Raw genomic sequence first — 26,413 nt, forward strand, 5'->3', positions numbered from 1 at the left:
TTTCCCAACTTCTTCTTGTAAGTATTCATGATGTAATGGATTTGATATATATGCTTCATTTTGGACTTTTACTGTTTAGTATGCAAACAAACATTTATGCACTTACACTTTCACCCATGTGTATGTTTTGCACTTATAATGGTTATTCATTCATTTTCCATATGATCCATAACTATCATACTTTTATTATAATCATTATTGTACTGTCTGTAGTCAATATTTGATTGGTATTGTAAGTTTGTGTTTATTTATCCCGTAACCACCTGTCTATTGTGCTCCCTACTTCCCTTTAATTTGGGTGTAATTATTATTAGAAACATGTAATTATACCCATTTAATAAAACTAGATTTTTTTTAACTTTCTGCTTTAGTGTGGAATTCCTTTTTGTGAGGCATATATTAGGATGAGATGGCGTTTTGATTGGTATAATTTTGGGGTGCGTATGACATTTTGATTGCAATTTTTCCATTATTTATGAGATAAAGGAACAAAAAACAGCAATTTTTGCTATTTTTTATTCTACTGATTTGATTATTTATAGCTTGGATCCTTATGAACATATTAATACTAGAGATTAGAGAAATCTTTTGAAATTAGAATTCATCAGTTTTGTCACATTTTTGGAAAATAATTTTTGCGAATAGATTCACTGCAAATCCCAAGTAAGACACTCTTAGATCTCCTAGGGCTGTAATAAATACTTTATTAATGTCTAAGTGACCTCAATATCTGATTGTGGGCAGACTTATTGTAAGGGGGTGAGATTTGATGTCTTTCTTGCTCCCCTTCCCTCTGGTTGTTTTCCGGTTGTTAATGTTTACAAATATGTCTTTGATAAATGCCTGCGGTACTGCTACATTTAAATTATGTATTATTGCTCATCTTTAATAGTATTGACACATGTATATGTTACCATTTGGTAGAAAGCTGTAATATATTGTCTTGTGTTCTTGTATCATATTATTGCATAATATAATGTGTCTGTTGTGCCGTTACAGTTAGGGTAAGTTAGTGCATCCTTTTGGGGACATTAGAGGAGGGCACTTTTAGTATATAGTCCCTGTAGACATGGGTAAGTGTAGTTCTGTTGAGGGCTACTAGATGGGGGTATACTAGTGTGCCTGATAGCTGTAACTGATAGGAGGGTTAATTGTAGGAGGGGCTGCTGGGTAGTAAGAGGATAGTTGGTTAGGAAGTGAAGACAGATGGGGCCAGGGTGCCCTAGCGTCCACATGGGCTATAGGCCCAGACAGCTTGGCAGTCCCATAATGTTTAAGTGCTGCAACCCACGTTACCCAGGCCACTGTGTCTCATAGCAGTGGGCCAGTGCAGCAAAGGAAAAATGTGGTGACTTATCACCAGGGCCAATGATTTTAGGGCAGGAATCGGTTGGACAGCTGAAATGAAGGAAGTTGGAGCTTCGACGAGATCGGTACAGATGGGCCGGATGCTTTACCAGCGGCAACCAAACTTGATGACTAACGATTTCGAGTCTGGGGCGAAACAGGCAGAAGGAAGCATCATCATGGCGAGGTCAGGCCAGGAAAGAACTGGGAAGCGGTCAAGGACAATTCGGTCTGGGCGTGTACTGCGTAGAAGCGACAGCCAGAAAGGGAAAGATGAGGAGACAAGTATATGTCTTGATGTACCAGCTGTGGATGTAACGTGTGAAATTCTCAGTAAAGAAAGTGTTAAAGTTGACTTGAACTGTATCTCCATTGCTGGGGGTCGCCTGGAAGAGGGACTGTTATTGCCTGGGAAGTGCCCAGAGGAAGCTGATTCTGGAGATGCAGGTATGCAGAAGAGAAGAGTACATTTTTCTGTAGGGGAAGGACTGGACATGGATATAGTAGTTATTCAGGTCACGGCTACAGTCCTGTCCCTCCCTTACAGTATGGTAGTTGTTTTTGAATGTTCCATCACAGACACTATCTGTAATGTGTTTTCAGCCTCTTTTTCCCTAACTGTGTGGCTAAAGGGTGAAACATGATGTCCTCTCACTATCCAAATTCACTACAAAGTGGCTGCTGCATTCACTGCCTCTGTTTTATACAGACTCTGATAGTCCCTCCGGATTGGTTGCACTATACCATGTTCAGCGATAGCTTCAAGGCATTTTGGGGAAGGCCACGCCCAAGGTCATGTGAACCTTCTCTCTCTCTAGCTCATGTAATTCACTTGATTTATGTAAAATAATGATGGGCATTTTACCCAAATCAAATCACTAATTGTTTGCATTCACTGGGTCCAACAAATTTCCTAAAATTCAACACAAATTATTTCCACTTTCATTTGCTCACCTCTAATTTATGCCAATTATGTATCCTTGTTCCTCTTTTTGTGTAAAGAAAAAAGTGTTTTTTTTTGTATTTTATCTAGAATTATATAACTTTTTACTATTGGCCAAGGAACTGCCTGTTGTGCCTGTTGCCAATCTTTGCGAGCAAATAACAGTCACAAACTGCATGCGCCAGTGATTTACGTAGCAGCTTCTGCTGATGTCACGTCACCAGAGCAATGGCTTCTCTTCGTTCTGCTCTGTTAACAGGGTGTTGCCTAACCACGGGAAGCTGGCTGTCAATCAGCATCATGCCGGCAGTCATGTCCGTTGACAGATGCCAGGAAGCAGAAAAGCTGCATGGTTTATGTGGAGCAGCTGAATCACCAGCAGGAGCGCTCTGGGACTGATCTAAACCGATGCTGAGTAGAGTAGGCAGGTAGTTAGCAACTGCCTGCATGTTAGTTTTTAGGCTCATAGTAATAGAAATGTTCTGGATAACTTTATTGCAAAACTGTCAGTGTACTAGGATGGAAACCATAAGAGCTATTGTTAGCCCCCTGGCTCTCACATAAGCCCAGTGATACTCTGTGATTGTACAAAAATATGAGAAACCCATGGCACAAATGTAGAAAGACTAGTGAGGTGAAAAAAATACTAATTTTTATCTTCAACAAAACCAACATTTCGGCCCAATCGTGGCCTTTTTCAAGGTTATCTAAACAAAACATATAATATTGGACAAAATCAGATATCAATAACAAACATCATAAGCACACAACAAAATACAAATTAAAATAATGAAATGACACATAATGTCAAAGTGGATACTTCAATCGTCCAGAAAACATCAGGGACTAGAAAAAATCAAGCAAAATTAATATATATGTCCAAAAGAAGTATACGTCCATAGAATCAATGTATATGGGACCACAGCAATAATAAGTATCCATAACATATTAGGCAGAAGCCACAAGTATGCATAATGGTCCAGCAAACAGTCAGGTATCACAAGAAAACTGTGATGGAGTAAGGCAAAGACTACAAGAGAAATGATACATAAGAAAGATACACATGAAAGATCATACCTGTATGATGTAGACAGGAAAAGGCAATCTGGGTGAAAAATAAGGAAAAAGTTAAAGAACCCAAAGGTGTAAAAGGTAAACAAAAAGAAGAAAAGGAAAAAGACAAATATGCAGGAGAATATGAATACTGGGAAAACCTCTGTGAAGGTAGCCAAAGGGGCTGGTGTTCAATGAACCAGGAAACCCCAGAATAAATAGTGAAAGCTGATGGGAAGATACAGAACAGCTGTGATTGTACTGCATGGGTTAGTGATGTGGTTACAGAGAGCGACCTTTGCTATCAACAGTGGTATATAAGTGGTTAGGTCATGTGCACACATTGCATATTTGGTGATTTTTTTTTTTACTACAGTATTAGTAAACCAAAACCAGGAGAAGATAGAAAATGCAGAAGTGGTGCACGTTGGAGCTTGTTGCCGCTGCTGCAATGATGAGCAGTTTGTGTGTTTTCTAATTTGCTTTTGTCACTCATGATAAATCTGATGATATAAACAGGGGCATAGTTAGAAAGTTATTAACAAATACATGCATGAAGCCTCCAAGAATCACAGTGAGACATACCGGGTAACTGAGGGCATCACCATATAAATTCAACAAATTATTGATGGAAAGATAATACCATCTGTACAAAAGCTGAAGTTGAAAAGAGGATGGCTTCTACAAATGGATAATGGAAGTCTTTTCATAACCCATAGTACTCGAGTGTTGAAAGTAGCTTGCCTTGTAGGATATACAAGACACGTATAGCTCAGCATATATCCTGGTTAAGTATCCAACCCCTTTGTCTGTGAAACAATGGTAGATCATCAGGCTTCCTCCCCCAAACGTCACAGTTCCTTAAATCTCTTTATCCGCTGAACCCTTTTTTCCTTGTTTCTTCCAGACCCATTTTCACCCATAGTGGGTCCAACCTAGTCTATTGACTTTCATCTCATCCCTCCACATCACCCGATTCCAATCTTCAACTGTCCACTTTTTGTACTTTTTTGAAAACTCAAGCCAGTGGTTCTTATGACATATTGAAGTCAAGATTTGTTTACCTTTTATCGAGCCACCATTCGAGACTTGTGTAATGTTTGTCGTACGGTGCTTGCATGGACATCTGTGATCTCACTATTACAAAGCATACAAGCCACCTCCACTGCCATGTTTGTCGTGCCAGAACTGATAGACCTTGCCATGAGCCGACTTGATGATTCCAGTATTTTGCCTGGACGTCCACATCTTGGCTTCTGAATGGATGGACGGACTTCATTTCATATCTTCCAACTGTCATGGCAATCACATGATACAGTTTGGCAAGTTTCTTGGCCAAGAGACTGCTACCAATGAGCTGGATGATGCTGTTTCTCTTTTCTCGGGAAATCTTCATGGCTGCTCCTTGATTCAAATTAGTGACCTTTCACTTGGGAATCTACCTAGCAACACACTAAGCTATTAGGGAATGTGGGAACCAGTTGTATTTGTAGTATACAGGAAGAAAAATATTTTCCCCCACCAGGAGCAAAACAGTAACAATGCATTGACATGACAAGAAACTGTATAATTAATCATATGCTAAATAGTTGGAAGTCAAATTGATTATGAGATATCCAAGATGATTATCTGTAAAATGATGGTAGTCTCATGTTAGAAGCATTAGTTGATAGTGAGATATGGAGTCTGAAGGTCAAAAGTTCAAAACATAGCTACCCTATTGTTCGTCAGTGTATACTTGGAAGGGACCCATGATGGGGGACATTACTACATGATGATGGGGGACAACACATATAATAATAATAAATAATAATACATTTTATTTCTATAGCGCCGACATATTCCACAGCACTTTACATTTCGGAGGGGATTTGTACAGACAATAGACATTACAGCATAACAATAATCACATAGATTATAACAAATACCAAGAGGATTGAGGGCCCTGCTCGCAAGCTTACAATCTATGAGGAAAAAAAGGGAGACACGAAAGGTGGGTGGTAACAGTAGCCCTGATTGTATGGACCAGCCATAATGTTAAGTGTGTATCAGTACAGACACAGAGTGCTAATGGATGCATAAATCATGTGGGAACATGATGCGGGGAACCTGGTTATGGTAAAACTTTTGGCTGTGCCACACAGGGATAGATTAGGTTAATATGTTGAGGCGATAGGCCAGTCTGAATAAATGCATTTTCAGGGCACGCTTAAAATTGTGGGGATTGGGGACTAATCGTATTGACCTGGGAAGTGCATTCCAAAGAATTGGCGCAGCACGTGTAAATTCTTGGAGACGGGAGTGGGAGGTTCAGATTATTGAGGATGCTAACCTCAGGTCATCAGCAGAACGGAGGGCGCGGGTAGGGTGGTATACTGAAACAAGGGAGGAGATGTAGGGTGGTGCTGAGCCATGGATGGCTTTGTGGGTGAGGGTAATAAGTTTATACTGAATTCTGGAGTGGATGGGTAGCCAGTATAATGACTGGCACAAGGTAGAGGCATCGGTGTAACGATTGGTGAGAAATATAATCCTGGCTGCAGCATTCAAGACTGATTGGAGAGGGGAGAGTTTGGTAAGAGGGAGACCGATTAGAAGAGAGTTTCAATAGTCGAGACGAGAATGAATAAGAGAAACAGTAAGAGTTTTTGCAGACTCAAAAGTAAGAAAAGGTCAAATTCTAGAAATGTTTTTGAGGTGCAGATGACAAGAGCGAGCCAGTGATCGAATGTGGGGGGCAAAGGAAAGCTCGGAATCAAGTATGACCCCAAGACAGCGGGGAGTATTAGTGGAGCCACACACAGAAATGGCAATGTCGGGTATAGGTACATTAGTAGAGGGAGGAAACACAAGGAGTTCAGTCTTTAACAGGTTCAGTTTCAGAAATAGTGAGATCATGATGTTAGACACAGCGTTTAGACAATCGCCGGTGTTTTCTAGAAAGGCTGGCATGATGTCAGGAGAAGAAGCGTATAATTGGGTGACATCAGCATAGAGATGGTACTGGAAACCAAATCTACTGATTGTTTGACCAATAGGGGCAGTGTATAAGGAGAAGAGGAGGGGGCCTAGGACTGATCCTTGAGTAACCCCAACAGTAAGGGGAAGGTGAGAGGAGGAGGAACCGGCAAAAGATACAGTAAAGGAGTGGTCAGAGAGATAGGAGGAGAACCAGGAGAGAACGGTGTCCTTGAGGCCAATGGAAAGGAGCATAGTGAGGAGGAGCTGATGATCCACAGTGTCGAATGCTGCAGAGAGATCCAAGAGAATTAGCATGGAGTAATGACCATTAGATTTAGCTGTTAGTAGATCATTAGAGACTTTAGTGAGGGCAGTTTCAGTAGAGTGTAAGTAGCGGAAGCCGGATTGGAGAGGGTCGAGAAGAGAGTTATCAGAGAGATAGCGGATAAGACGGGAGTGGACCAGGCATTCCAGGAGTTTAGAGTTGAAGGGAAGATTAGAGACAGGTCTATAGTTAGCGGCACAGTTTTGGTCGAGGGATGGTTTTTTAAGTAGTGGATGTATGATGGCATGCTTAAATGAGGAGGGAAAGATACCAGAAGAGAGAGAGAGGTTAAATATTTTAGTTAGGAGAGTGGTGACAGCAGGGGAAAGGGATTGGAGGAGATGTGACGGAAATGGGTCACTGATGCAAGTGGTTGGGCGAGAAGATGCAAGGAGCCTGCTTACTTCTTCTGTGACTGGTTCAAAATCAGAGAGTGAGCTAGATGCCGCGGGGGAGGGAGGACAGTGCATGGTATGAGGTGATTGGGAGATAATTTCCTGTCGGATCTGGTCAATTTTTTCTTTGAAGTAATTGGCCAGATCGTCAGCTCGGAGCTCCGTGGTTGGGGCCTGTACTCTTGGGTTGAGCAGGGAATGAAAAGTGTCAAAGAGACCTTTCGGGTTATTGGACAGTGAGGCGATGAGGGTGTTGAAATAGGTTTGTTTGGAGAGGTGAAGGGCAGTGTTGTATGTTCTAAGCATAACCTTATAATGGATGAAATCTTCGTGTAGATTGGATTTTCTCCACAGACGTTCGGCGCACCTGGAGCACCGCTGCAGGAAACATGTTTGCAGGGTGTGCCAGGGTTGTCGCCGTCTGTACTGTGGTGTTCTATTTATAGCAGGTGCAAATTCATCCAGGGCACTTTGAAGTGTTTCATTGTAATGCTTCAGTGCAGAATCAGGACATGAGAGGGAGGAGATAGGGGCCAATGAAGACAGCAAGTTCTTCGTAAGTAAGTAACACATATGTCTTTGTAGGATTTAGAATGCTACAAAGGCCCATACAGCTCAACAACTTGCAGGGGGGGCAGGTGCAATTTGAGGTTACACCATTGCACTATGGATGGAGCATTATTTTATTTAGACTAAAGTTATTGACAAACTCTAACATCATGCCGGTTGTTTGATGAAAATTAACGCTGCTGAAAAATTGACAACTTCCTGTTAAAAGTTTTCTGCATCCTGTGTAAACAAAAAAGCATCATAAAGCAGCATCAAGTAAACTATGAAAATGGTGGTTTTTGAAAGTAGTCAAAACATCATAATGGCACTTTTTTCACTTTAAGTTTTATTTAATTGGATTTAAATGCTGTATCCACTTTCCCTTTCCCAATTATATGTATTGGTTCCAATGTATCTATAATGATAAATGATGCAAGTTTGGATATAGTTCTAAGTGAAAAACTACAATTTTGTGTCTGCAGCTTCTGTTGAGACATGTGTATTCATGGATAAAGAAAAAAATCTCTGATTTCTGCTTGATAACTAATATTTGATAGGTCATTGATATTGTCACACATCTACCTCTGCTTCTTGCTAACCTATGATATCTAAGTTAATAAGAAGCCACAGACTGCACAATGTTTATTTGCAGTCTGTAAATATGGAGGCACAATGGTCTTACAGGAGCTGTAAATACAAAAAATATTTAGAAGGGTGTGACAAAGTCACTGGCAAAGTGCTGGAAGGGAGATAAGTTCCACTAAGGCTATTAGTTTCAGAGATTTGAAACCCAGAAGTTTGCTCCAGCACACTATGTGCTGAGAGGGGTTAAACAGCCATTTTAAGGGCTGTTGTGGACAACCATAGAGTGGGTGGGAGGTGTCCACCTTATATCTACCCCAGGGTGTGGTCTGGGGTTTACACAGAAATCCTCCGGAGGTGTTCACTGTTCAGTGTGCCTGAAGAGTCTAACTCTAGAGAAATGTTCATGTTTGGGCTAACCTGAACTGTGGTTTTTGCTAAACCCTGAGTGGGTGGATCCATGCTACCATAAGGACTGTGTTTTCTGTTACCTCTTCATTTTGTTTTCCTGTTTTTGCCAAAAAGGGCCATGTTTATATTGAGTTCACTATGGTTTTTGTTGAATATATAATAAACCAGTGAAGATCTTAAAGAGACAGTGTTCCGGTGTCTACCTCTGTGTACAGCTGAGTGAGCTGATCAACCACAGTCGTTATCCAATGCATAATTTTCATATTTTTGTGGTTAACCTGTTGAAATGGATTTACTAAGCCATAGCTCAACTCAAAGAATGCAGCTCAGACAAGAGTTATTGATAGAATGGAGTTGGATAAGCTGGATGGCACATGGAGCATTGAAATCTGTGAAGTTGGATGTGTAGGATGTCACGAGGATCAGTGGAGCTCCATGTGCTACCGACCAATTGAGTAAGTAGAGTCGAGTTTGTGGAGAGCATCTTAGAGCAGAATGACAAGGTACCTAGTAAGGCAGCTTGGTACAGCAGAACCGAGGGTGCAAGCAGCACCTTGGAACAGCAGGCTGAGATTGCAGACAGGCACCTGAAAGTAGCAGAGTTGATTGTACAGACAGCACCTTGGAACAGCAAAGTGGAGCATGTGGTGTGGCTAGGAAGGATGTAGGCATGTGGTAGCACCATTCGCTAATTGTGTGAATATTCAGGTGGTGGGCAGTTGCATGAGCAAGCCTTAGGAGGCCAGGGAAGAAGACATCAGTGGTCAATAGAGGGTTATTATAGTAATTAATTATTGTTAGCAGATGCACACAAGAACAGAGGAAGCTGGCTGTGGCAAAGGAAAAACAGGTGGATCAACACTGGAGCCAGGACAGGTGAGTTACACGGAAACACTGTTCACAGCTGATTTAAAGAAGCCTAGTGGACAAAATTTATCAAGCCAAATACACTGTTACCGTGATGCAAATTGCAGCAGCAAATAACTGAGTTTCCTGACGCCACACATGCTATGTGTTTGAGACACTTTCTAAACATTGTGAAGGGAATGTGGCTCTCCTAGAAAGGGCATAGTTAAGCAGAGAAGCAGCATGGGTTAATGTGTAATGTTTTGCAATGAGATTTGGTGCAAATTCCAGGCACAAAGTAGGCCAAATAATTAGTGGTGTAAACATAAACTAGAAAGTCTAAAAATGCACAGGTCTTATTAACCACTAAGATAATTCTATTGCATTTTAAGACTTTTTAGTTTAAGTTGGCATTGTGTAAGAATTAGACAGCATTGATAACATTTTTCCATTGTGTTTTCTCACATTATAATCTTTTTCACCATATTATGCTTCCATATGTCCCTCTTTGTGCTGCTGAGGTAGACGCTGGACAGAATCAATGTCATGTCCCCAGGCTTGGACTGGCCCATAGGAGAACAGGAGAATCCTCCGGTGGGCCCCCATGCAGGAGTTGGCCACCACCCTCTTATATGAGCAGTATTTGGCACCATACACTTGATTCACCATATACAGACAAAGGCGGCATCTTGTTAATTTAATAATCAAGCCAATTTATTGCTATAGAATTTTGTGAATGAGGATAAAGTCATATTTGCATGCAGATAAGAGGGGGGCCCTGGAGCTGATGTTACTGATGGGCCCTTGGCACCCCAGTCCGACACTGCATATCCCGAATCCACACCAGATAACTGGTTATGGGGAGAGAAACTGAGCACATTTAGTTCATTTTTCTACATTTTTGGATAAATTGAAACCCTACAAAGCTGCTCAAAGCAGGCACAGAAAATCCTCTGTATCTGTAAGCAATAATGCCATATGTTAACAATAGTTCACACTGACAAGGCTACTGTCTTCAGTACTGAAAACAAAGTAATTAATTATCAATAAAGATCCTGAACGGGTCTCCTCCTAAATTCCTAGGATTCTGCTACATTCTGATTAATGAAGATATTGTTTCCAAAAATGACTTCTTATGAAGAAGTAAATGAAAAAGGAAGAAAGTAACCCTTTAGATACTAAGTTCACTCATTTTATCCTGCCCATTCATATAAAAAACGCAGCGCACAGACTCGAAAACACAATAGGGAGTCCTGTAAATGTCTGAAAATTGTAAAGCATCAGAAATTCAACATTTCGGATTTATAGGTCACAATGACATCTTACAGGGAACACTCTTAGTATTTGGCTTCACATGAATTACTGAAACTATTAAACTGAGCTGCGCACATGTACCCAGATGTGTTAAGTCTGCCTCCACATTTGGCTGCTGGGTACAGTATACTAAGCTGGTACAATGGGGCCGTGACAACACTGACTCTGTGATGAGAACAGACAGGTTGCTGCTGTGGTGTTTTCAGATCCTGAAAGCTGCTGATAAGACATATTTTACATAGGGAAGGTGAAATCAAAGTCATCTGATAAGAAAACTGTGTGAAAGAAGAGCAGGGAATGTCACCTGTTTATTTGAACTGCAAAAGTGGTAGCCCCGTAGTTTCATTACCTATTTGTGTGACTTGTACACTGATGGTTACAGGGATTTTTGAAATACTTGTGCTGGACTAAATGACTACCAGAATTGCGTGAGAATCTCTTTAAGGCAATACTAAAATGATTTTTTTTTTTTTATGAATGTTGCCAAAAATGTGAAATTGGAAAATAAAAGGAAAAAATATAATGCTGACTTTTGCACTCTGGGCCACGAGCTACACGTTGGTGTGCTGCTAACTATACTTTTGCCAACAAAATAGATCTGACTCAGCGTGGTATACTGTAAACTCCACAACCTCTGAAATTGTCTTGTAGAATGTGGCCTCAAGACATTAGCAGAAGATCTTTTAAAGTGAACCTAACAACTTCTACATGCTGCCCGATCCATGAGCAGCATGTATCTGACACGAGCTGTATAATTTCAAACATATATGTGTCTCGGATGTACCGTGACAGAGAGATGCCAGAAGACTGCAGCATCTCATTTCACGCACTCCTGCACTGATTAGAAGCACGTCTCCCTCATATCAAATGATGCAGGTTTCTGTTAGGTGTGCAGGGGTTAAACTGTTCAGGTTAGAGTCTCTGAAGCCTCCCTGCTTGGATGATCTCAGCTGTGCAGTATTGACCACTCCCCTCTGCTATATATACTCACCTCTGGTGATCTAGATTGCCAGTGTTAAGTCTCTGCCTGGTGAGGAGTGGAGGAATCAAGGAGTCGGTTGTTGGTTAAGGCATTTGTAATAATAATAATAATAATAATCTTTATTTATATAGCGCCAACATATTCCGCAGCGCTTTACAGTTGAACAGTTTCAAACACAACAGTCATAAGTAACAATGTTAACAATACAATAATTAAAGCGAAATAAGACGACCCTGCTTGTGGAGCTTACAATCTACAAACTACATTTGTAGTTTTGTTACGTGACTGTTGCTTGGAGTTTTTTGCTCTGAGCAAATAATCTACCACTCCAATTTTGGTTTACATTCCTTTCCTCCCCAGTGTTCCCCTCTGTTGTCTGTTCGTATTTGTATGATTGGTATTTTTCCTTTATCCCTGTACATCCTTCCTTGTTTGTCTGGTTTGTGTATGCACATACACTATAACTCCCCACTTCCCTGGGTGGGGGACGGTGCAAATATAAGGCTAATATAGGAGTTTAGCAAGGTACATAGCCCTGGCTTATTCACCATCAGAAGTAATCTGGGGAGCAGGGATAGCTAGGGCACCCCTAACATTAGGGACAGGGAAGGAGCCCTGGCCCCGGATAATCTTAACACTGGCCCATACTATTTTTTCAACCATCATGGATCCTATTACTGCTTTGGCTGGACAACTGCAGCAGCTCAGTCTGGAGGTGGCAGATCTTTGCTCTGTTGTTTTGCAGCACCCAAACCTGCCTGGTTTGAGGACTGCAGCTTCCAGACAACCCCTGTGGGAGCCTAAGGTCACTTTGCCTGACAGGTTCTCTGGGGGGCATGACAAGTTTGTTTTTAGGGAGGCTTGTTAGCTTTACTTTAAATTATGTCCTCACTCCTCTGGAACTGAGGAGTAATGGGTGGGGATCATAATTTTGCTTCCTCGGGGTGACCTTCAAGTCTGGGTATTTTCTCTTCCAGCTGACTCTCAGTTGCTATGGCGGTTGAGGAATTTTTTCAGGCTCTGGGTCACATATACGATGACCCCGACCACGTCTTCCTAGCAGTCTGCAGTACGTCAGCTTCGTCAGGGAGACCAACAGGCGGATCAGTATTGCTCCGAGTTTCGGAGGTAGTCCACCGATACTAAGTGGGATGACATCACTCTCCGTAGCCAGTTCTATCAAGGGTAAATAATGCCTTTGCCCTTCATGAGACTCTTGAGTCGGCTATGTCTCTGGCCATCCATGTGGATCGCTGTCTTTGTCAGAGATGTAAGAAGACACTCCAATTTGTAGGGGGTCTGGAGTCAAGGGAACTTTTTCTGACTCTACCAGAGAACTCATGCAGTTGGGTGGGGCAGCACATTCTGTTGGTGCAATGATAGTTCAGTGTAAAAGAGGAGTGTGTTCTTTCTGAGATGCAAAGGGTCATTTTGTGGGTGCTTGTACTTCCATATCCATCTGTAATTAGCCGCCACAAAACTAAGAAGCCCTGGTTGCAGAGAGGTTGGCAACTCGGGTGTACTTATTTTCTACATGAATAGATCTTAATTTTTTTTACCGGCCAAGGTCCATCTTGGCAAAAATAAGATGGTCATTTCTGCCTTTCTGGAAGTGGGGTGCAGTTTAAATTGTTCAATGCTACGTTCGTCCATGCCTATGGCCCCAAACCATAAGTATTGTCTATATTAACACTCATAATTGCTATTCACGCTGCACTCTTGAGCCGTGGGTATTTTACTCAGATAGTTCGTATGTTGCATCTACAGATAGAGGCCATGCAGCATGAATTGATAGACTTATGTGCTAGAGAGCTTGCCCTCTCCTGTGGTTCTTGGAATACCTTAGCTTTCACTGCACAAATCTACAGTAGACTGGCAGACTTGGGAAGTTGTTAAATGGAGTGAGTATTGTCAAGAACACTACTTGGGTACCCGGCTGGCCAGTGTTGGTATTCAATCTCTGCCTGAAAACCTGTCTAACTTTTGGGATGTATTTTCAAAACAGTGGTGTGAGGAACTTCCTACACATCATCCTTATGATTGCGCCACTAATCTTTTTCCTGGGACCAAGCTGCCAAAGAGCAGGTTATGCAATATCTCTGGTAAAGAGAGGCAGGCCATGAATGACTATATCGCTGAAAGTCTGGCAAAGGGTCATATCACACCTTCATCATCTCCCGTTGCTGCAGGTTTTTGTTTGTCAAGAAAAAAATGGGGGGTTACTCCCTTGCCTATACTTTTGCAAACTCAATCGGATCACAGTCCAGGATCTATACCCTCTCCTTCTCATCCCAAACCTTTTTAATCAGATTGTGGGATCCAAATGGTTTTCTAAAGTAGATCTTAGGTGGGCTTATAATCTCATTCGCATGAAGAAAGGGGATGAGTGGAAGACAGCCTTCAAAACATCTGAGGGACATTGTGAAAACCTTGTGATGCCTTTTGGGTTGAGTAATGCTCTTGTCGTGTTTCAACATGTTGCTAATGACATTTTTAGTCACCTGGCATGTAGGTTTGCTGTGATCTACCTTGATGACCTTGATGACCTCGAGTCAAATTGGGTACATGTCAGGCAGGTCCTTCAAATGCTCAGAGACAATAAATTCATTTTCAAGCCAAAGTAATGCATGTTCTCGATTCAGGAGATTCCTTTTTTGGGTTATTGTTTTTATCATCCACCATTTTTTGCATGAATCCAGAAAGTTTGGACGGTACTGGATTGACATCATCCTTAGGACCTAAAAGCCTTACAAAGGTTTTTGGGTTTTGCCAACTATTACCGAAAGTTCATCAAACACTTTTCAGTGGTGGCCAAACCTCTGACGAATATGACCAGGAAAGAAGTGGACTTTTCCAAATGCTCCAATCCGGCCCAGGAAGCTTTTGATATATTGAAAAGATGTTCTATTGTAGAAGTTGATGTGTGTGACGTGGGGGAGGGGGCTGTATTATCGCAAGGTGCATCTCCTAGTAGATGGTGTCCGTGTGCATACTTTTCTAAGAAAATATTGTCTGCTGAGAAAAAAGTATGACATTGGTAACAGGGAATTCTTGACAATTAAGTGGGCTTTTGAAGAGTGGCATCATTTTCTGAAAATGGCAGTTCATTTTGTCATGGTAATCACTAATCATAAAAATCTGTTATATTTAGAATCTGCTAAGTGTGTGATGCCTAGACAGGCAAAGTGGTCTTTATTCTTTGCCAGATTCAGCTTTTTTGCTATGTATAGGCAGGGAGATAAAAATGTTAAGTATATGCTTTATCTCGTTGTTTTCCTGGGGGTGGAGATAATTGTGAACCGATTCCTATACTACAGAAAGGAGTAGTTATTGCTGCTAAAAGTTCTGACCTTGAGAGAGAGGTGGTAGAAGCTCAGGAAAACACCCCTGCTGCCCGTTTTTTAGATAAACTCTTCGTATTATTGAATCTTAAAGTTATAAGTGAACATTATAATTTGGCCTTGGCTGGACATCCTGGTAGGAAAGAAACCACAGATCTCCTTACCCTGCCTTTTTGACTGTCTGGCGTGCATCAGGTGCATCCGTCTGGGTCTCTCCAACCATTGGTGATTCCCATTAGACCTTGGACTCATTTATCTGTAGATTTCATTACTGATTTACCATTATCTGCAGGTAATACATATATTTTGGTGTTGGTGGACAGGTTCAGTAAGATGTGTCATTTCATAGCACTATCCGCCTTACCCAGTGCCAAGACCTTTCATCAAAGAAATCGTGAGCGTACATGGGATTTCTACCGATATTGTTTTTTACCAGGTGTTGCTTTTTTTTCCCCAAATTTTGGAAATCGTTTTGCACTCGGTTGGGGATCCATCTGTCATTTTCCTCAACCTTTCATCCACAGTCTAATGGGCAACTGAACACGTTAAACAGAATCTTGAGACGTATCCTAGGTGTGTTGTGTCTGAGAATCAGGAGTATTGGGCTACTTACTTACCTCTAGCTGAATTTAAGGTGAATAACCATTGTCATGAGTCTAATGGTAAGTCCCTGTTCCTTGAGGCATACGAGCTTCATCCTCAATTCAGCTGTTTTAATAAGTATACCTGAAGAGGAACAGTTTTCATCACCTATTACGTCTGTGTGGCAAGGGGTTCTCAAAAGTTTGGAGAAGATTGGGTTCAAATAAAAAAGTGTAACTGATTGGAGAGGCTTGGTGAGTCAAGACATGTGTGTTGGTAACTTGGTGTGGTTGTCCTTGAGGAACATTAAGGTCTCTTCTTGGGTACTGGGTCCCAGGTTCAACGGTCCTTAAAAGATTATGGCCGTTGTTAATCCTGTAGCATTCTGCCTTGCTTTGCCACATACTTTTAGGATTCATAATGTGTTTCACCAGCCCTTGCTCAAAAATTCATTGTGTCCTCTGAACAATAACCACCACCTCTATCTCTGATCATTGCTGATGGGAATTTGCAGTTCCAGATAGGTAAGATCATGGATTCTCTCTTGGTTCGTCAGTCCTTTCAGTATCTGATACACTGCAAAGGTTGCAGTCATTAAGAGAGGATATGGGTGCTGGTATCTAATATCCAGGTTGATCCAGTCCTTTCAAGCGGCACACACTTATAAACTCGGCCATGAGGTTCCAGAGGTCCCTCTTAGAAGTGGAGGTACTGACACTGGTGGACCGTGACAGAGAAAGGCCAGAAGACCGCAGCATCTGATATCATGTTCTCCTGCACTGATTAGAAACACGTCATCTTCATATTAAAAGGTGTAGGTTTCTGTTAACTTTTTGGGGGGATGGGGAATTAGCAGACATTGGCTATCTATATAGATGTGGTTATTTTCTATATACACTGCTATATTACCTGGTATCCTGTGACTGGATGCTTTTCCCAGGCTATTCTGTTCTTTCATCTTGTGGTGTCATTTTAATTTTTGCATTTTTGTATTGAATAATATATATGTTAATTAATAAAGACGTATTTTTACCATATTCACCTAGTTACTCAATCTTTCTCTTTGCATGCATACTTATTGGAGTGGGTGTTTCAGGTGTTTCTCCTGATTTAGGGTGGCTATCTATAGCCTTAAACCCTATTCTTTGACATAGTTATAATGTCACTGAGGTTTTTGCATTTAATAATTGTTTCTGTGTTTTTCACAGCTTACCTCAGTCCTAATATGGATTTTCGTGCCCGTGACCAGACATGGCGTGCACTTATTAATGACACATTACAGGATGATACAGATGGGGGCCCAGGGGGGATTAGTGGGGCAATTCAGGAGACTACAAAAAAGTTTAAGGATCTACTTCGTAGACGAACCCGTATTTGGTGGAACCATGCTTTTTTAGAAAAGTATTTACATAAAGACCTAATACCACGTGGTCTACGTATACAGGTCTTTCCATCGTTCCCCATTCAGGATGATGACTTTATGAATAAATGGGAAACTCTGATTAATACATGCTCTAGAGGCTTTATGGAACTTTTGAAACAAATGAACCAGGATTCTTTGGTGTCACTTGAAACTGAGATGGAGGCCCTACAGGTTATTCTTCGTAGAGATATGTCGAGTGATCTCCTAAAAAAATTTAATGAGGAAATGGATGACCTTTCACAGAAGTGGGCTCAAGAAATTCAGTCCACTAAAGCTAAAAAGTTTCAGCGAGACGTGGAGGATAAAAAATCAGCACGAATGTATAAATGGCGGAATCCCCAAGACCGCTCTAGATCGCAATTTAGGAGTTTTTCACGCTCTCGATCAAGGTCTGCCTCTATGAGGTCAAATATTTCTGGAGAAAATGAGTATGGCTCAAAAAACTCCTCCAATACGGGTCCTTTAGGTTCTGTCTCTACAACTAAACGTATTACGACAAGACAAATTACTAAGAACAAGTCCAATACAGGAAAGGTGTCTCAATCCCAGGGAGGTGTACAGGTACTTAATTTATCTACACATGTGCTGTCTAAAGCACAATTGGAAGTTTTATCTAGAGGATTGTCATTTTGTCCAACTAACTCTTTCCACTTTTTCACAGCCATAAAGGACCTGCACTTATTTTCACGCAAACTTTTATTGCGTAAATTACATGCCAGGAGGACCTCCAGGGAGATGATCAGTGAGGTCGAGAGAGAAGCTCTTCGTAATTTGGAGGAACTATTGGACGAGCAAGCAGCTCCGCCAACAAGTAGGTTTCCAATATCTATTCTTCCAAAGTCAACCAAATTCCCCCCCTTGTCGCTATGTCCAGCCATTGAAGTCTTTACTAAATTGGTTTATGAGGACTTCAAAGAATTATCGACCAAGCGTCGATATGATAATTTGACGCATGCTCAGCGTATTGCTATACAAGAGCTACAAAAGCTTACTGATGTGGTCTTCAAACCGGCGGACAAGGGGGGGAATATTGTTGTCTGGCCTCACGACAAATATGAACGCGAGGCCTTTCGTCAACTAAGAGATCTAAATACCTACTCTTGTCTGCCGTCCAACCCAATTGTGACCTTCTCTCTCGACCTCCAGTGCATCCTCCTGGAGGCACTGGATAATAATGTCATCTCAAGGCAGGTCTTTGATGGTCTTGTGATTAAGCATCCGAGGATCCCAACGTTTTATTTGTTACCCAAGGTCCATAAGAACGCCCTCGACCCACCGGGGCGCCCCATAGTGTCGGGCATTGATGGACTTTGTGATCCCATTTGTCAATTTATTGACTTTTATTTAAAACCCTTGGTGGAAACTTTACCATCATATATACGTGACACTACGGACGCCCTGGCTAGGGTCGATGGTGTTTTTGTGGACCAAGGGACTTTATTAGTGACTGCCGATGTGGAAAGTCTTTACACGTGTATCGAACATTCTCACGGTTTGGAGGCAGTCCGCCTCTTCCTGGGCGCTTCCGATCTGGGTGGCCCCCTGTGTGGGCTCATCCTTGAGCTGCTGCGCTTTATCCTTACCCACAATTTTTTTACTTTCAAAGATAAGTTTTTTCTACAGAAACGCGGCACGGCCATGGGCGCGGCCTGTGCGCCTGCATATGCTAATCTCTTCCTTGGTTCATGGGAGAGATTGATTTTTGGCGATGCAGGCGTGCAGGCCGCCTCCCATGTGTTGTGTTGGCATAGATATATAGATGATATTTTCTTTTTGTGGGATGGATCGGTGCAGCAGCTCGGGGAGTTTATGAGGACGCTGAACCATAATGAATTTAACATCCATTTAACTTACTCTTATGATGCCACTGAGATTAGTTTTCTGGATATTGCCATGAGTGTTGATCACTTTGGTTATATCCAGACTGATGTCTACCGTAAACCAACATCCGTCAATTCTTTGGTTCATGCGTCCTCTGCCCACAACCCTTCCACCATAGGGGCTGTCCCGGTCGGACAGTTCCTACGGGCGAGGCGGATCTGTTCTTCGGATGCTAGATTTGAGATCCAATCGGCTGATTTGAAGGAGCGATTCCGGAACCGTGGATACTCAAATAGAAGCATTAAAAAAGGTTATTTAAGAGCAAGGGCAACACCACGCGGCAGTCTATTGGGATCCTCGAAGAGGTCCCCTTATTTAAATAAGGAGGCACCTATTAGATTTATATCTACTTTTAACCATCAATGGGAGGATATGAGACAGATCCTTATGAAACACTGGCCTGTTTTGGGTACTGAACCCTCCTTGGGAGCTACTTTGGGTCCATGTCCGTCAATGACTCCAAGGAGATCTAAAAATCTTAAAGACCTCCTTGTGCAGAGTCATTATCGACATGTACAAGTTAATCCATTTGGCTCTAGGGGCCCCACACCTGGTTCTATACCTTGCGGCCACTGTCTTGCATGCACAAATGTCCTGCGCTGCACCACCTTTAAGACATCAGATGGAAGGAAACAGTTCAATATACGCCACCGAATTTCTTGTGGCAGTACGAATGTGATTTATTATGCTACATGCGACTGTCCAAAAATCTATATTGGACTTACATCGAGGGAGCTTAGGATGAGGGTGCGTGAACATGTGCGGGACATCTGTGCATCCAAGACAGTGGCCGATATTTCACTCCTGAAAACTCTGCCCCGCCATTTCCGACAACATCACAATGGGGAACCAACTTCCCTTAAAATTAGAGGGATTGATCAAGTACATCTGGGGTTAAGAGGGGGGAACTATAAACGGAGGCTGGCCCAAATTGAGACCAAATGGATTATTACACTTGATACAATGGCCCCTAAAGGACTCAATGAATCATTATCCTTTGCTTCTTTTTTGTAGGATATTCTGAAAAATATATATTGGACCTTTTTTGGTCTTTTTAGATATCTATACATGCTTTTTTGCCCCTTTTCCTTACTTGTTTCCAAACTTCCCGGGTAGTGGGATGTGTTTTAGTCATTCATTATTTTTTTTTTTTTTTTTTTTTTTTAATTTGTATTGTATATGTGTGTTTTTGATGTATGTCTTATTTATTTTCCTTCTTAGTCCATGTGAGACTTCTTCTTTATTCATCAATTGGACTATCTGTTCCATTATATGTGGCGATTCCACTGGCCCTAATTTCAATATTTATATCGGATGCTTATCAACTGTAGACATCGGTGTCCATGGACGATTCTGGGACGTCTTAATTTGAAGAGAGCAACATGTATTGTGATGTTATATTTGAATTGTCGAGCATTTTCCATTTGCAGTTGCTTTTTTACATCCTTGGTTATGTTTATTTTTATTTTTACTTTTGACCTATACCCAGTGCTCCTTGTTTTATATGATGTTTATTTACATCCATTGGTGTCAGCGGTTGTGCGCATGCCCGCTGTCCCTGTTTGTGGCGGATATGTGGAGGAGTGTCTTTTTGCCTTTCTCCGGGCTCCCGGGGACTTTTTTTCCCCTGTTGCCCGGGGCAACGCATGACGCTCTCTCTGCATTGTCTGCCCGGCGGGTGGACAGTGCGCATGCGCCGCGCCGAACCGCTCTGATTGGCCGATTGTATACCATGTGACTTGTCACATGGGCGCATGAAGGTCCTGTGCGCACTTAGTCGGGTGGATAGTGCGCACGCGCCGCGCCAAACCGCTCTGATTGGCCAGTTGGAAACCATGTGACTTGTCACATGGACTTAAGAAGGTCCTGTGCGCACTTTCTGGTACACTGCCCTTGAGAAAGCGTGCTTGTAGTCACGCGAAACGCGCGTCGGGTGTTTTCCCTACCTGGTCCTGGGCTCACCTAGCCTCCACGTATATCTGGTAAGATATATTCTCTCAACTGGCCACGCTAAATTTATCTGTGCACACTAGGTGGTTATAACTTGATAATGTGGCGCAGTGACCCCCATTTTGGGGGGATGGGGAATTAGCAGACATTGGCTATCTATATAGATGTGGTTATTTTCTATATACACTGCTATATTACCTGGTATCCTGTGACTGGATGCTTTTCCCAGGCTATTCTGTTCTTTCATCTTGTGGTGTCATTTTAATTTTTGCATTTTTGTATTGAATAATATATATGTTAATTAATAAAGACGTATTTTTACCATATTCACCTAGTTACTCAATCTTTCTCTTTGCATGCATTCTGTTAACAATGCAGGGGTTAATGTTATGATTGAGTCACCGTAGGAGGCAGACACAAAAATAGAAGCTACGTCCAGAAAACCAGAGAAGTTGGCAACTATCAGATTGCAGACCCCTGAACCTATCAACACAACTAGCAGTAGCCGTGGGGGGTTCCTACGATGCCCTAGACCCCTCGATCACAGCCGGAGCGCTAAATAGCCTAAAGACAGAAAAGGAAGTCTAAACTGCCCCAGAGCAGACCCCAAAGTAAAAGGCAGCCCCCAACATATAATGACGGTGAAGCAAGATGAAAAAACACTCACACAGATAGAAAGATAGGCTGAGCAAACAATGGGGCCCAAGCTAACTAAACAGAAAAGGAAAGGAAGGTTGCTGTCTGCAATCTGCCAAAACCCTATCAAAGACATAAGCCAACAGCTGATTTGAAAAAGACCCTGAAGCAGCTAGGCTTCAAAAACTAAATCAGCACTCAGGTATTTTCAGAAGACAGAGCTAAAGGAATTCAGCACACCCCAGCAGGGAATGGCAGAAGTCCAGAAAAACAAAGCAAAACAAAGTCAAAGCACCAATGCAAAAAGCCGAGCAGAAAACTTAGCTTTAGAGGAGCAGGAATTCAGACTGGTCTCCAAGGATCCCACAGAGAAATCACCCGCAGGGCAGAAGGGCGTCGGCAGCCTTATATCCAGTCAGTAACTCCACTCAGCCAGTCATCATAATCAGACTCAGGTGTTTGATAATCAGGCTCACTACCTTTCTTTACCAGAAGAGGGAGTTCCTTGGGCCTCAGTAGTGAAGGGGAAATGAACTCACAACAGGTTAATCTTTTCAGCTTAGAGTCTCTGATGCCTCCCTGCTTGGATGATCTCAACTGTGTAGTATTGGCCACAGCCCTCTGCTATATATACTCACCTCTGGCAATCTAGATTGCCAGTGTTAAGTCTTGTATGACTGATGAGGAGTGGAGGAGTCAGTTGTTAGCAGAGGCGTTTGGAGTATTGTTCTTTGACTGTTGCTTGGAGTTTTTGGCTGTGTGCAAATCCTCTTCCTCTTTTATTTTCATTTACATTCCTTTTCTTCCCAGTGTTCACCTCTGTTGTCTGTGAGTGCATGTTTGTATGATTGGTATTTTTCATTTATCCCTGTAGGTCCTTTCTTGTTTGGATGTGGAAGGGAGACCCAAATTTAAGGTGCAAGTGGGTAAGTTATGTCCTCAAAGGAACATGCACTGATCCAATATGCACTTTAGATATATCTATATGAGTTACTGCCATATATCACCCCCTTTGGGATAAATATATTAATAGGACATAGATGTACCTGAGTTACACTGATACTTTCTTCTCTTGTGCGGTGATATTGCCCTCTGTTTAGGTGGTGTATTACATAATGAGTGGAATTTCTATATTTTTGATATATAACATCTTCATATGCTTCAAATTATTCCTCTGTACTATGACTTCCCAATTACCGTACTTTGATTGTTCCCAGGTGACACTTGTTGTTTCCTACTTGATGTACACCTTGTATATATTTATTTTCTTTATTATTGATTTGATTAAATAAAAAATATTTATGTATAGTTATGAAGTCAGCATTCCATTCTCTTTAGTTTTATATCTGTATTATCATGAGTTTTTTCATTTACTGCTCTAATAATATATTCAGACTGGAATAGTCACATGGTGCAATTATTTTCCATCTATCTGTGTATCATTTCTGGCATTTTCTTAACTAATCCAACAACAGAGTCATGACAATATGTTAAACTATGAAATGCTGCTGTGTTTCAGAGAAAAACATAAGGACATTAACCATGGGTCTCCGCCCCTGTTACCTTGGAGCGACAGATCTTTCTCCATACATGCCCACTGGAAGAGATCTGTTACTCCAGGACAACAAGCGAGGAGAAGTCACCGGGGAGTTTTTTTTTAACCCCTTTACCCCCAAGGGTAGTTTGCACGTTCATGACCGGGCCAATTTTTACAATTCTGACCACTGTCACTTTATGAGGTAATAACTCTAAAACGCTTCAATGGATCCCAGTGATTCTGACATTGTTTTCTCGTGACATATTGTACTACATGTTAGCGGTAAAATTTCATTCATATAACTTGCGTTTATTTGTGAAAAAAATGGAAATTTGGCGAAAATTTTGAAAATTTCACAATTTTCCAACTTTGAATTTTTATGCCCTTAAATCACAGAGCTATGGCACACAAAAAACTTAATAAGTAACATTTCCCACATGTTTACTTTACATCAGCACAATTTTGGAACCCAAATTTTTTTTTTGTTAGGAAGTTGTAAGGGTTAAAAGTTGACCAGCGATTTCTCATTTTTGCAACACCATTTTATTTTTATGGACACATCACATTTGAAGTCACTTTGAGGGGTCTATATGATACAAAATACCCAAAAGTGACACCATTCTAAAAACTGCACCCCTGAAGGTGCTCAAAACAACATTCAGGAAGTTTATTAACCCTTCAGGTGCTTCACAGGAATTTTTTGAATGTTTAAAAAAAATGAACATTTAACTTTTTTTCGCAAAAAATTACTTCAGGTCCAAGGAACTTATCTAGATGTGTGGTGAGAACGTTGAACCCACAAGGGCTTCACAGAAGTGTATAACGTACAGCCGTACATTTAAAAAATCATATTTTTTCCATAAAAATGATCTTTTCACCCCCAATTTTTATTTTCCCAAGGGTAACAGGACCCTAAAAGTTATTGTGCAATTTGTCCGGAGTACGCTAATACCCCATATGTAGGTGTAAACGACTATTTGGGCGCATGGCAGAGCTTGGAAGGAAAGCAGCGCCATTTGACTTTTTTGGCTGGAATTGATATCGGACACCATGTCGCGTTTGGAAAGCCCCTGATGTGCCAAAACAGTGGAAATCCCCCACAAATGACACCATTTTGGAAACTAGACCCCCCAAGGAACTTATCTAGATGTGTGGTGAGAACTTTGAACCCCAAAGGGCTTCACAGAAGTTTGTAACGTACAGTTGTACAATTAAACAATCATATTTTTTCCACAAAAATGATCTTTTCACCCTCAATTTTTATTTTTCCAAGGGTAACAGGACCCTAAAAGCTATTGTTCAATTTGTCCTGAGTACGCTGATACCCCATATTTGGGGGTAAACCACTATTTGGGCGCATGGCAGAGCTCGGAAAGGAAGCAGTGCCATTTGTCTTTTATGGCTGGAATTGAGATCGGACGCCATGTAGCGTTTGGAAAGCCCCTGATGTGCCAAAACAGTGGAAACCCCCACAAATGACATCAATTTGGAAACTAGACCCCCCCAAGGAACTTATCTAGATGTGTGGTGAGAACTTTGAACCTCCCAGGGCTTCACAGAAGTTTATAATGTACAGTTGTAAAATTAAAAAATCACATTTTTTCCAGAAAAATGATCTTTTCACCCCAAATTTTTATTTTCCCAAGGTTAACAAGACCCTTAAAGTTATTGTGCAATTTGTCCTGAGGACGCTGATACCTCACATGTGGGAGTAAACCACTTTTTGGGCGCATGGCAGAGCTTGGAAGGGAAGCAGCGCCATTTTACTTTTTTGACTGGAATTGGGATTGGACGCCATGCCGCGTTTGGAAAGCCCCTGATGTGCCTAAACAGTGGAAATCCCCCACAAATGAAACCATTTTGGAAACTGGACCCCCAAATGAACTTTTCTAGATGTGTGGTGAGCACTTTGAACCCCCAAGGGCTTCACAGAAGTTTATAATGCGCGGGCGTGAAAGTAAAAAAATCATATTTTTTCCACAAACATGATATTTTAATCCCCAATTTTTTTATTTTCCCAAGGGTAACAGGAGAAAATGGACCCCAAAAGTTGTTGTCCAATTTGTCCTGAGTACGCTGATACCCCATATGTGGGAGTAAACTACTCTATGGGCACACGTCTGGGCTCGGAAGGGAAGTAGTGACGTTTTGGAATGCAGACTTGGATGGAATGGTCTGCGGGAGTCATGTTGCCTTTGGAGAGCCCCTGATGTAGCTAAACAGTGGAAACCCCCCACAAGTGACCCCATTTTGGAAACTAGACCCCCTATGGAACTTATCTAGATGTGTGGTGAGCAACTTGAACCCCCCAGTGCTCCACAGAAGGTTATAACGCCCGGGAGTGAAAATAAAAAAATCATATTTTTTCCACAAACATGATCTTTTAGTCCCCAATTTTTTATTTTCCTAAGGGTAACAGGAGAAATTGGACTCCAAAAGATGTTTTGCAATTTGTCCTGAGTAGGCCGATACCCCATATGTGGGGGTAAAACACTGTTTGGGCGCATGGCAGAGCTTGGGAGGGAAGGAGCACCATTTGACTTTTTCAACGCAGAATTGGCTGGAATTGAGATCAGACGCCATGTTGCATTTGGAGAGCACCTGATGTGCCCAAACAGTGGAAACCCCCCCAATTCTAACTCCAACCCTAGCCTCAACACACCCCTAACCCTAGCCCTAACCCAAACCCTAGCCCTAACCCTAACCCTACCCCTAGCCCTAACCCTAATGGGAAAATGGAAATAAATACATTTTTTTAATTTTATCATTTTTACCTAACTAAGGGGGTGATAAAGTGGGGTTTTATTTACTATTTATAGCGGGTTTTTATATTTGGCAGCTGTCGCACGCTAAATGACGCTTCTTATTGTAAAAATAGTTTTTGCATCACCACATATTGAGAGCTATAATTTTTCCATATTTTGACCCACCAAGTCATGTCAGGTCTTATTTTTTGCAGGACGAGTTGACGTTTTTATTGGTACCATTTTCGGGCACGTATCATTTTTCGATCGCTTTTTATTCCGATTTTTGGGACGCAGAATGAACAAAAAACAGCATTTCAAGAATTTCTTTTGGGGGGTGCGTTTACACCGTTCCGCGTGCGGTAAAATTGATAAAGCAGTTTTATTCTTTGGATCAGTACAATTACAGCGATACCTCGTTTATTTTTTTTTGTGTTCTGGCGGTTATATGCACTGAAAATAATTTTATATAAAAAATAATTATTTTTGCATCGCTTTATTCTGCGAGCTGTAACTTTTTTAAATTTTCGCTGATGATGCTGTGTGGTGGCTCATTTTTTTCCGGACAAGATGATGCTTTCAGCGGTAACATAGTTATTTATATCCGTCTT

At 41.6% G+C, this 26,413-nt stretch overlaps 1 long non-coding RNA gene across 2 annotated transcripts in view; it reads right to left on the bottom strand.

Annotated features, from left to right (window-relative positions):
* LOC141083760 (uncharacterized) overlaps positions 1–26,413 on the bottom strand; it is a 68,159-nt gene that overhangs the window by 40,184 nt on the left and 1,562 nt on the right. Inside the window, exon 2 of one of the 2 annotated variants that reach the window (XR_012230820.1) lies at positions 3,368–3,395. The exons of the other annotated variant lie outside the window; for it this stretch is intronic. This is a non-coding gene — a long non-coding RNA (uncharacterized lncRNA). The remainder of the gene's footprint in view (positions 1–3,367; positions 3,396–26,413) is intronic. 2 annotated transcript variants of the gene reach the window in all.

Source organism: Dendrobates tinctorius, unplaced genomic scaffold (genome assembly GCF_039654945.1).
Source record: "Dendrobates tinctorius isolate UK_male_01 unplaced genomic scaffold, ASM3965494v1 ptg000021l, whole genome shotgun sequence".
Lineage (NCBI taxonomy): Eukaryota > Metazoa > Chordata > Amphibia > Anura > Dendrobatidae > Dendrobates > Dendrobates tinctorius.